Source organism: Halichoeres trimaculatus, unplaced genomic scaffold, assembly GCF_033239565.1.
Source record: "Halichoeres trimaculatus isolate MK-OKI-2021-1 unplaced genomic scaffold, fHalTri1.1 fHalTri1_scaffold_14, whole genome shotgun sequence".
NCBI classification, from domain to species: Eukaryota; Metazoa; Chordata; class Actinopteri; order Labriformes; family Labridae; genus Halichoeres; species Halichoeres trimaculatus.
Window position 1 is genome coordinate 7,270,707 of NW_027437192.1, and position 13,388 is coordinate 7,284,094.

Sequence of the window (13,388 nt, forward strand, 5' to 3'; positions counted from 1 at the left end):
TCAAGTCGTTCTTAAAGGCTCAGTTTGAATCTTTCAGAGGCTCAAACGTCACTCTCAGAAGCCGGCACACAACAAAAGCCTTGGTTTGGAGAGAATCAATTGAGTGCAATCTTCGAGTATCAAACACTTTCAGAGTGTTTTTATGTCCCATCGATTGTGTCTATTCTTTTTTTGCCACTCTATCAGAATCAATACTTTTATATTTCTCGGCTGCTGCGCCTGAGCTGTGGCTTTTCCTGTTCCCAAAGCGGCTTTGTAGAAGTAACTGGAAGTTGAAGTGTTTCTTTTCTCTTCAGCTTTAATGTGGACTTCTCAGGTTGACTGACAGGTTTTTATCAAAGAAGAATAAATCGACCACCAACAGCTTTGATAATTGCTGGCTCTGTATTTAGATTTCATGCATGCTTCACTTAATGTGACAGAGAAATGGTGAAAAAAAAAAAAAAGATTGACTCCCACAGGAACAGCTGCTCAACAACTTTATTTAAAACTTCTGCAGTCATCAGTTTCTTTGTGAACTTTGAATTACACAAGTAGACTAAAAAAATGTGTTGCACTCTTTCAGATGTATCTCCTGTGAAATCAGTGAGTGAATAGAAGACATCAGGAAGTGGACCCATTCAGTTGGCGGACTCTCCTGGAGGTTAAATCCAGAGTATACACCAGAGAAGGGTTTAAACACACTAACGTCAGCCATTGCTTATGATCACATTATCCATGGACATTTACGACCAGAAACCCACCCAGACCAAAGACGAGGACACAGACCACTGAGAATGAGACCTGGGTCATGTTAAAAGAGCCAGAAAACTACATCCAGACATAAAACTGCACCAAAAATATCATAATAAGCATTAAGAGCAGCAATGTGGGATGCAGAGGGTGTGTCTCAAAGTGATAAAGTGAAGTCTCCTCTCTCCTCTCTCCTCCACGGCACCGGAAGTACTTTCTGAGTTGTCATTTTGAAGGCTGTTCCAAAGCGATAATTGTGCTCCTAGAAGAGAGGAGAAAGGAGAGAGGAGGGAGAAGTAGGGATGGGTAGGAACTGAAATTGGTACTGACCGAATTCTGTCAAAGTACCAGGTACCGATTCATGTAAAATCAAAAGGTACCATGTTTAGGTACCTAAATGCATCCTTGTGACTGTGAGGGAGTGGAAGAGTAGGTAATTTTTCATGCTGGACATGAACACAGCATTGCAAGGTTATATATTGAAGAATAAATGTGTTAAATTGAAAAGAATTAACATTTTAGGAGGAGACACATCGCTTCATGTGACACTCTGGAGGAGAGGATGTCCCATTGCTCTAAAAACAAATCTCCTCCATCCTCTCTCCTCTCTTCATTTCCTCACATCTTCCCATCATCTCTGGTGGGAGAGACTAAGACCAAGTGAACGACACAAGTGGAAGAAGAAAGGATGAAACTTTGGAGCTTTGAGATGCACCCAGAGACTCCATTGGCTGCAACGCATCATGTGGGATGGCTTAACTTAAATACAATTGGTCTGTGCATCTCAACTTTGTTCAACCAGTACTGGACACTTTGAAAGCTGCTCCAGCGAATAAAGAAACATCTCCTCTTTTTATCAATCACTAGTATTGACATGGTGGCAGCAGCTTAGCCCATAGGGGCTTGGATTTGTAACCAGAGGGTTGGTGGTTCTAAGTCCCAGCATGTACCAAGCTTGGGAATTTAGCTGGAAAGGTCTGCATAATTTGTTGGGCTGCCCTTGAGCAAAGTACCATACCCCCCAGCTGCTCAATGTTCCAAGTTGCTTTAGACAAAAGTATCTGCTAAGTGAAATTTTAATAGATTGATCGGTTCAAGTCCGTATGGGATGGCATCTAGGTCTGGACCTGAACTGCAGTCTGCCATTTGGTGACCCCTGCTCCACATTTTGGGTCCTAAGCGTCATATTTGGTCATAACCTCGGCTCCAAACCAACTTTTTCATGAGGCAGCTGCTCAGTCTGCTTGGACTTTGCTTGGTGACCAACCAGAATTGGAGTTTGAGCAGTGTGCTGGAGCGGACTAAGTTCACTGAGTTCATTGTGTGCATTTTGCCTCCAATGTTTGTGTAGCACGGCTATTTGCAAAGCTAACACTGGAAAACCAAAAGAGAGACTGGGACCACTTTCATGGAGCATCTGTTTTCAAGCAGGTTTTCAGATTTGTAATAAAAGATATCTTGGCAGAAACTTTTGAATCCATGTGCTGGGCCATTGTTTTTAAGCCAACTTGCAATTTGAGACGCACAAATGTTGGGAAGAGAGGAAGTTTTGATATGTAAAACTGGTTTTTAAACTGCACTGTTTCACAAATATCTGTAAAAAGAGGTTCAACACACTGCAAAAACTGAAACTTTATCAAGTGTTTTTGTCTTATATTAAGTAAAAATGTCCTTCATTCAACTGATTTATTCAGAAAAATGTCTTGTTTCAAGTTGTCTGAAGACAAAAATGAGGTCTGAATTGCAAGTAAAAAAAACAAGTAAAAAAAAAATCTGCCAATGTAACAGGAGAAATTTGCTCTAAAATTTGCTTGAAACTAGAATAATGTATTAATACAAGTAACTTTTCTCTTGTTTCAGTGGTAGATTTTGTTCTACTTGTTACAAGCAATTCAGACCGCGTTTTAGTCTTACAATAAATTGAAAGAAGACAACAGGTGAATATGTCTCCTATTACGTCTAAAAAGAATTTTCAACTGAAATGAGGCAAAATCATTTGATAAGATTTCAGGTTTTTTTTTTTTGCAGTGCATCTAAACCATCACCATGAAGACTCAATGGGTTGCAGTTTGTCTGGGCTAGTCCTGTACTTGTATTGACAGAGGATTAACATAGTTCTTCCATTACTTCAAATTTTAAGAGATCGGTTCGTGAGGTTTGTCTGTCGGTATTACATTCACACATTTTTTATTTAGTGGTTCCTTTTCCGTTCTCCTACAGATTTGATATTTCTAACGCAGTAAAACTCAACCTTCTGTCACAACAACAGCGAGTGAATTTGTTTCTCATTGCTTCTTTATGTAGGAACTCTTCTCCTTCAAACGGCAGAAGACCAGAAACACTGTGTATCTGCACACTCTGTCTTTACATGCTGACAGATGTTACTAAATGGGGAAACTGTTCAGGTCAGAATGTGTCAGTTTGCAGAGGAGAGTCAGGGACTCCAGGCGACAACAAATCTGTCATAAAAAAACACTCTGGACTTTAATAGATCACTAACGGGGAAATATACACTGTCAGGATGTAGACATTTCAAACACATCTTGTCTCTGCATGCAGGCAGAGATTGCACTCTCTTTAATGAAGACTTGATGAAACATTTCAGGTTGCAAATCCAGGAACAACAAAGATGAAAACGCAGATCCTTTGCTCCTGAAAACACCCAACCCATCTGTTCTCCAGTGTGCTCCGCGCCTCCTGTCATTCAAACCAGATGAAACTGAGGTGATCACATCTGCATGATAAACAAACACGAGGGGAGTGATGCAAAAATACATGTGCGAACGAAAACCACCCTTTGTTTTTGTTCCTTTGCAGAGAGAAATAACGAGCCGGCACGCTGAGACGAACACTTCACGCGCCGTAGTCGGTCCCAGGTTCTCGTCTTATGATCCGTTGATATGCAGATGATAACGGGGTGTTCGTTTCTGCTTTTATGTGCATGCTCCTGCAGGAAAACCATGAATATATTCTCTGTACTTCAGCCCAGTCAGGGTGAATTTCCTCCTCTGCATAATAGGTATCCTCTGAGTTGATTATTGTCATGTTTTTCCCAGATAATGGCTAACAGCTAATTAGAGATGCTTTTTTATTTCAGGGGTGTCAACAAGCTGTAATTAGATATTTGAAGCCTCCCTCCAGAGGTTGGATCCTCACAGAGATAACATCGATGACTGGAAGATTACTCCTAAGATGTTGTTGTTGTTTTTTTACACACTCACTGTGCTCGGAAAGGAGAGACACAAAGTGTGAGTCAGGAAAACAGCCTTACATCAAAATCTATACAACAAGCTATACCCAGGAAAAGAGACACAGGGGAGTCAGTGGGTATAGATTTTTTAAAATGTTGAAGGAGGAGGAATCAAAAGATCTCCAAGGGGCTGTGATACTTTGGGAAATGTAAGCAAAAGGCTTTATAAAACATAAAAGGAGGGTTATAAATGTGATGTGTCAGCCATAACTTTAAAAACGCTGAAGGCCACATTCACTAATGGCCCCATTAAAAGTGTCATTGAGTGTTCGCTCACACACTGCAACCTTGATTCGTCAACTTTACACACAGAGAGAAGCCGAAGCAGGAGCTGAATGGGGAGAGATCTTTGTGAATGTTCAGATAAAATCTGCTGTTACTGTGCAAAGATAGGACGTGAATCGGAACCAGAAATACTTTATTTATCAACGAGGGGAAGTTTAGTTATGACAGACAACTATTATACTCAGCTAAGCAAAAAAAATAGAAAAGGTAGAAACAGAGTGTAAATAAAATTTGAACTCACAACTAGGGCTGTCACTTTAACGCATTAATAAGATTAATTAATAGGCCTTATGCACAATCGAGCATGGCGTATATCCAGTTAAAAACTGGGTGGCCGTGCTACTGATTGATAATGTTAAATGTTTGTCATTGATTTATCCAAAACGGTGCATTATCGTTGTTACTGTGTGGTTAATATTAATAGTTCTGTTCCTATTTTTAATTACGTGTGATTGTACATAGGTATCCTTTTCAAGACGGTATAACTCTTTTAGCCATCTCCAAACCACTGCTGTGTGCTGTCGCATAGATATAACATGTTGAATGGACTGAAAATGAATCTCTTGTGAGGAAATTATGAACATTCCTTGGTGTGTTCAAGGATGAAAGTTGATATCCTGCTGGAAAAAGTTTTATGGATGTATGCTAACTGCTAGCATATTAATAGACTTCTCGATGTACATTAGCACCAAGCCAGCGCCAAGTGCTCCATATTGTTTTTGGTAGATTATAAGCTAGCATGTTGAATGGATTAAAAATGACTCTTCTGCGAGACCATTTCACTTGTTTGTGTGTTCAGGGATGAAAGTTGATATTTTGCTAAAAAACTAAGTTTATTGATGTGTACTAATTGCTAGCATATCAATACAATTTTTGAAGTGCTCTGCTAGGCGCAGCCCTATTGGCTATGGCTGCCTTTTGCAGCAGCTCTCTCTTCTTTCTCCGTTTTATGTAATTTTTTTTGTTTCTTTTTCTTAATCTTTGTATTTGGAGTGGATCATTACTTTGAATGGCTCATTTGTTGGTCATGGACACCAAACTTTTTGTGGCTACAGTGATAACTTTACTACTTTTGCTCCTGTGTTTGTCTGGAGATCCTACATGTAACCATGGCTGCATTGTTTACATGCAAACTCAGCTGTTAGCAGCCTGTAGCATGTCAATGCTAACTGGTGCAAGGCCAGATGTGAGGTGAGGATGACGTGCTGGTTCTCAGGTGTGAGCTAAGAAGTGATGACATGGACCTGTCCTTCCATCCATCGTTATTGGGAACGTAAGATCTATCTCCAATGAGATGGACGAGCTAGCTGTGCTAACCCAGCAACAGAGGGAATACCAGAAGGCAGAGTAGCATCATGCTATTCACAGACATAGCTAACAGAGCTAACACCAGACACCAACGCCACATTGGAAGAGCTTCACCTGCTGTGAGCAGACAGGATCCAGGAGACAGAGACTGAACAGACTGCTGAAGAAGCTCAGTCCTGGACCCTGTGGAGGTGGAGGCTGGCTGAACTGGACGATGATGGACAAGCTGTCACCATCTATTTTCTTATGGACCTTTTTGCACTTTCTATACACTTTCTTACTTTTGTTTTCTTGATTGCTGCTGTGACTTCAATTTCGTTGTACTTGTTACAATGACAATAAAGTTCTACTCTATTCTATTCTATTCTATTCTATTCTATTCTATTCTATTCTATTCTATTCTATTCTATAGCAATTTGGTAGATTCAGAGCTATTTAACATGTTGAATGGATCAAAAGTTACTCTCTTGTGCAAGACTATTACACTTGTTTGTGTGTTTATTGATGAAAAATGCTATTTTGCTGGAAAAATGAAGCTTTAGTGATGTATGCTACCTGCTAGCATATAAATTGTAAGAGACATATGTATCAGTGGGCTCTCAGGTAGCTCTCTTGTAGCTCCGTTTTTACATTATACTTTCATAAAAGTACAAACATATGAAGTCAGAGGTATATAAACATGATTAAACTTACTTTAAAGTATGATTGACCTGAAGCTCTTAACTTTAAACAGGAAAAGTAAGTCTTCTAGCTCAGGCTAGCTACTGTTAGCAAATTGCCCGCAAAGTTCAGAACAAATCTCCAGCAAACACCGTATTTATTTAATCTCTGCCATCATAATGGTAACCGGAAATGCCCTTGCCACTGCACGCCATTGTGGAGGAGATCTGTGCATAGAGCCTATTACATTGCACATTAATGCGTTGTAAAAATTAACGTGATAAACTCATTGGCTGCCAGCCATTTTCAGAGCATCTTAACTGATCTTTCAAGACCCAGATAGCAATGTTTTCTATGACTGTGTAAACATCAAAACTACCTAAGAAGAGTGGACTCTCTTCTTTTACGTCTCTCTTCCTGTTTTTGATCCAAAAACCAGACTTTTTTTTTGATTGTGTTAATCTCGGGCACCCCATCCTTTGATCCTGCAGCGTCTTGCTTTGTCTCTGTCATCTCACATCTTCTCCTCATATCCATGCTGAGCTCTCATCCAAAGAGCGCACCGCTCTCACCCACAGTAGTTTACAAGCATGATTTTGATTGACAAAACATAATTTACTTCTGCAGATGCAGGAAACGGTTGCACAACGTCAATGCCAGTGAACACAGACATTTTACTATTGGCCAGAGGAAAAAAGCAGGGGATTTACAAATCTTCTCTTCTTCATGTGATTAGTCATGCACTATAATTTTGTGATGCCCTGGAATTCAGATTCAGATTGTAAACAGCCATCATATGACTTACGAAATCTCCCTGAGCAGGTAATAAGGTCGAAGGCCTAACAGTCCAGTGTCTGAGCTGCAGATCTCATACAATCCCGGTCAGCCTGGACTGTCTGGAAGCAGTCAGCAGTGACGGTATGGTTGGTAATATCTTGATGCAGCCGTCTCTACATAAGGGACACCATACTGGATTTCCCAAACTTTGTCTGACTCCTGACTTTTCCTGTTAGCTCCTCATTCTGACTTACCAAGTGGAAGACAGGGGTTTATCTCCTCTTCAAAAGCCTCTGACCTCTGCAGCTTCAGGGCTACAGCTTAGCATGGGTGTAAACATAGCATCAATATTATCCCCCAACCCAAGAGTGGCCCTATAAGGCTGACAACAATCTGCTACAATCCACATAAAACACAGAAAAACACCTACAAAAGGGATTTATTATTATTTATTATTATTATTATTATTTATTATTATTATTTATTATTATTACACCATTAATTAAAGTAAACAAATACCAACACAACAAAATCATTCAGGAGAGGCAGTCCCCAAACCGCAGCTCTTAAAGGCTGGGACGAGGTGAGCCTCACTGACAGCCAGTGGCCTCGCCTGGAAATGAGCAGAGCAGAGACAGGGAGCACACATACACACACACACACACACACACACACACACACACACACACACACACACACACACACACACACACACACACACACACACACACACACACACACACACACACAGCCATAACAATCAACAACAGCAACAGAGTGCAAGCTAAACTCTGTGTTCCCCCGTTAAAACCAGTCCACATCTCTCCAACCACACACCCAGCCAGAGAAAAACATCCAAAAGATAATACCAGAGAAAAACCTGATATATTTAGAAAAAAACATCATTAAATAATGTGGAAAAAAGAAAAAAAAGAACAAACAGAAGCAACAGTACCAGACTCTTTGCACAGTTCACTCATCTTTAAACTTGTTTCTCTAATATGCTGGGTTATAAATGGTTGAATCAGTTATTTCCAGCTGTTTTTACGAAAAAATGAACAGAATTACAGGAAACACATCACAGACTCTTACCTCCATACGCAGACATGGACCCAGACTCAGTGACTCCACTCGCTGTTTCCTGGAAAAGAATGATGAAACCAAGCTACACTCAAAGAACTCATTTATCCCAATTCCATCTAAACAAACCAAGTATCTTACTGAGTTATTTGAACATTAATTCACCGACTCATCACCTTACTGGTGAAGTATTATCTATTATATTCATGTCAGTGTTGTTGGTCCAACTGTTTGTTGTGTGTTCTCACAATCACTGATTAAATCATCAAAATAAGTAAAGGCCAACATCAATCCATCATCTTTCAGCGCTTTGTCATTTTCATGGTTGCAGGGAGCTGGAGCCTGGAGCCTATACAAGCGGTCTGATCATCGTGGAATACCGTGTTGTGCTTGTGTTGCTCAGTCTGCTGAATCTGCTGACTCTGGCTGTTTTCCAAACCACCTACTACATACTACGTGTGAATGTATTATCTAGTGAGCACTGCATACTCCCTACTGCTTTTGCATGTAGTGTGTAGTCTGACTGCTCTGTTGGGTCTGTTTTGTAGTTTTGTAGTTTTAAGTTTGTGGCGCTACAGCTGATGATTTTTTTTCTTTAATTATAATTAAAAACATATAAAACAAACTATGGGTAGATTGTGACATTTTAGTCCTTTTATTAACCATATCTCAGCAGAAACGTCATATTTGACTTTCAGCCTCACAACAAAAGTTATATTGTTTTTTTTTTTAAATCTGGAAGGGACTGACTTTTTATTTTTTACAGCTGATAGAAAAACCTCTTCCATATAATCCAATATAAAATGAATTTGTAGAAGTAAACACCACTTTTACAACAAGATATGACAAGATTTACCATTGTTTCTCTCTCATCACTTCACTTCTATCTCACTGACTGTCCAACGTTAATGTTGTTGTGCAGGAATTCACCAAAACATGCCACCTGCATAGACAAACAGCGTTAGCGCTGTGCATTGTGGGAAACAGCATGCCAGGTAGACTCGTCTGTTACATACTGAGAAATTTTCTTGGATCAGTAGGCATACTACAATTTTTGGCATACTGCAATTTTTACATTCTGACAACTACGTACTGAATTTCAGCCAAAATAGTAGGCACTACTAGTGTAGTAGGCGGTTTGGAAATCAGCCCCTCTTTCAACAAAATGTGCATCTGTTGCTCCACTTCTGCACTTAGTATTCAGCAATACACCAGATGATCAGCCCAACTCTACTTCAGTGGAGATCTCCCAAAAGCCACTTCTGGACAAGACAGCTATAGCGCCATCTACAGGCCTGGCATGCTTACTACAGCATTTTCAGTCCCTCAGCATTTTCGTTGATGCAGATTTTTCTCCCTGCATTTTAGCGTTTTCAGATGAAATGTTGTAGTGTAAACGGGGTCTTAGTGTTACCAGCCATCCTGTGGGAGGAAGCTGGAGATAAACCCAAACTCCAGGGAATCAAACCAGTGACCCTCTTTCTCTGAGGCAGCAGTGTTAAACTCTGAACCACCAACAACATTAATCCAAACAACATAACGACAACATGTAACGACATGTTAGTCCAACAACTCCTGAAATACTGACTCCAATCAAAACAGGCAAGGAGCTGGAGTTAGCACAATTTTCAGCAGCTACAACCAACGAACCTGTCTGTCTGCCCTGTCATTCCTCTTTTCATAAAAATACGTACACACTCATCCTCTGCCGACCAGCTGTGGCAGCTGTGGGAGCAAAAAGCAAATCCTGTTTCTGCATCATGATGTAAATGTGTTGCATTCGGTGTCAGCGATTCATTAGAAGCCAAAGCCACAAATCAAATTGCTTTTCCCTCTCTTAGTTTCCTCTTCCTCTCGTCTTATATGCATAGTAATAACCTCTCAGGTGAGGAGCTGTTGAGGAGTGTTTGGTGTCTGTGTGTGTGTGTGTGTGTGTGTGTGGGCAGAGCCATCAGCCTGCTGGAGTGTATGGGATCAAAGAACTGAGCACTTGTTTTCCCTCTCCAGAAACACTCGGCTTTGCAGATAAATTAAGATGACAAAGTGTCTGAACTCGGGTCTCAGCTCGCTCTGTGAGTGTGTGCAGACAACTCATGGGGCTGAGTTCATTTCTCCTGCTTAGAATATGAGAGGGCAAAATGTCGTGGCCGAGGGCAAGTAAAAACATGTCAGCTGGGTCCTTTCCGTCTTGACATTTAATTTACTTTTTTTTCTTTTTACTTCTTTTTCTGAGCTCTAAATATAGCCTGTCATCTTTCCTGATAGAAGCTGGAGTCACTGAAACTCTGAGCACATTTTTTTTTATTTTCAAGTCAGACAAAACCAGTGATAATCCCTCTTCATTTCTCCATACTCTTCAGGATTGCTTTGGGTTTTTTTTCCACTTAGTCATTTTTTTCAGTGATTTTCAATAAATCATCTATACAGGCTTTTACATGAAAATGCACCAAAAACAGAGGTTAATTGAATGTCGGCCATAGTTAACAAATTTTTAGCATGTTAACAGCAGAAGCTCAAGGATGGTCAACATGTTAACTGTTAAAGTTGTGCATTGTCCTTTTTTTCTTTTTTTTTTTCTTCATTGTTGTTTTTCTTGTTTGTTTGTTTAGTTTTTTTTTCTCTTCTTGGTTGTGTTCTCTTTTTTTGTGTCTTAGTCTCTTTGTTGTTGTTTTTTGTCTTGTCTTTTCTTTTTTGCTTTTGTGTTTCTGTTTTTTTTTTTGGTTATCTTCTTTTTGTTTTCTTTTTTCCCGTCTTCTTTTTACTGTTATATTCTCTTTTTGGTCGTGTTTTATTTTTTTTTCTTCTTGTTTTGTTTTGTTGTGTTTATTCTTTGTTGTTGTGTTCTTATATTTACATGTTTTTTTTAACTGTTATTTTTGTGTGTGTTTTTTTCTTTTGTTGTGTTTTTTTGGATTTGTGTTTTCTTTTTAGTCTTTTTTCTTCTTTGTTGTGTTATTTTTTTTGTCATCTTCTCTTTCTTGTTCTTGTTGTGTCTTGCCTTCTTTGTTTTTTCGTGTTCCAGTTTTTATTTATTTATTTATTTATTTATTTTCGTTTCTTCTTTGTTGTCGTATTTTTGTCACTTTTTTGGTGTAACATTCCTTTTTTTGGTCATGTTTTTTATTTTTTGTTGACTTTTTTGTTGTCATGTTTATTCTTTGTTGTTGTGTTCTCATTTTAATGTGTTTTTTAAAACCTTTTTTTTTGTTGTTGTTGTTTTTTGTCTTTTTCTCTTCTTTGTTGTGTTAGCCTTTTGTGTCATCTTCTCTGCTGTTGTTGTCTTGTCTTCTTTGTTTTTATTTTTTTTGTTTTCTTCTTTGTTGTCATGTTTCGGTGTTATATTCCTTTTTTATTTTGTCAATTTTTTTTAATTGTGTTAACTTTTTGTTGTTGTGTTCTCATTTTTATGTGTGTTTTTAGCTGTATTTGTGTTTTCAATTTTTGTTTCGTTTTGCCTTTCAGGGCTTCCATACAAACCCATACACCCATGTTTGAGAAAATGTATATTTACAGCAAAAATGAACGTCTACAGTCTTTTTCACAAAATGTCTTATAACTTATCCAGCTTATTATCCAACAATATAAAAATCTACTCATCAGCTAAATCCCTTCTTAAAGTTGATTAAAACTAAACATAATTTTTCAAATACTATCTCACAGAATCAATGATCAGACGTCTGCGTCGACGTGTTTTGTTATATGAACCCTCGTGACGTCATTAACACAGAAACCTTTCCCACACAGAGCGTTACAGACTCATTAGTTTGGCTGTAGAATCAAGCCCTCAGTACAATCATGAGTTTCACGCTCTTTACACTTTCTCAATTTGCATCAGAACAAAGACTTCTGGTGAGCTAATCCATTTCCAGTTTCATTCAGGTTTTCAGGGTTTCCATGAATCTCTAACTGCAGGTCTCATTTAGATGAAATAAAAAAGTGAGTTCTCTGTTTCTCTTTTTGTCCTTTTCATACATACTCCGTTCTCCACTTTCTCCTTTCTCTCTAAGCTTTTTGTCTTGTTCACACAGACTTTCATTAGCATGCCCTTTGTGTCTCCTGTGCGCAGCTAGCGATGACTTATTACTGTGTGTGGGTGCAGCACCCGTACAATGTTTAATGTCCTTTATTCCATGAACACATGCACATACAATATTCATTCACACAGCATGGACACTATAAAATGCACACAGGAGCAGGATACAGTGAATATCTTGGAATTACAGTATTGATTTTACCTGTTAGTGTAATACACAACAGTCAATCATTTAGAGGATTGGCAGCTTTTTATGGCCTCTGCAGTCTGCTCTGTCTGCGTCTAGGTCAGAATTTTATGGGAAATCTGAGAGATAATGTCTCCTAGCACGGAGAGACTCAAACTTCCAGACTTTTAAGTTAAGAGGGACATTCACTCTAAATTGAAAGAAGGGAAAAAAACTCATAAGGAGTCGTTTTTTTTAAATCTATGGTCTACGATCCGACAGAGCAAGAAGCCGACCGGCAGAAAATGTAACAAACAAGACAGTCATCCTCTTTGTAACACACGGTGGTAGCTTGTTCAATTGGACTGGTGCGATCAAAACCATGAATTAGCCGGCGAAACAGGTCTTGCGTAACCACTGCCAGCTGATCAGAGCAAAGCCGCCTGTGGGCGAGGCTTTACCTTTCTTGGCGTGTCTTCACCAGCTCAGTTTACAATGCTAAAGATGTGTGGCTAACTTATGCTAAAATCTATTGACAGAGCCGACCTGTTCCGACCACCAGCTTTCAGTCATTAGCCAGTATAGGCACAGACTAACCAGAGTTATTCAGCTGACATCTCCCACTGTGGGAAGTCATTACCTGTTCAACAGAAACTCAGCTGTCTCAGCGTCAGTCTTCAGTCCCAAATCCCTCTGCGGCTTTTTCCACTGGTCGTACATTTCTCCAATATTCAGTCTCTGTTGGCACCTGTATCGCTCATAATTCTTCCTTGCTTCAGCCTTTTTCCCTGAAACTTTTTCATTTTCTTCCCTTCCCTGTGGAGGGTAACAGTTACAGCTTCCTGGTTTCAGTCTTCTCTGGCTCCATGACGCTTCATTAGCTGAGCAGCTAGCTGACGTGAGAGGGGTAGTGGGGAAGGACGAGGTGGGACCATGGGCATGATGGTACGAAACGAGGAAGACAGGGGATGGGATGGACTAACGCACAAATCTGAATTAAGGGAAACGGCGGTTCAGATTGGTCAATTATTAAGTGTTTTGCAGCTGCTGCACTGAATGGATTTTTTTCGTTCTTTTTGGTTTTTATATTGCGTGGA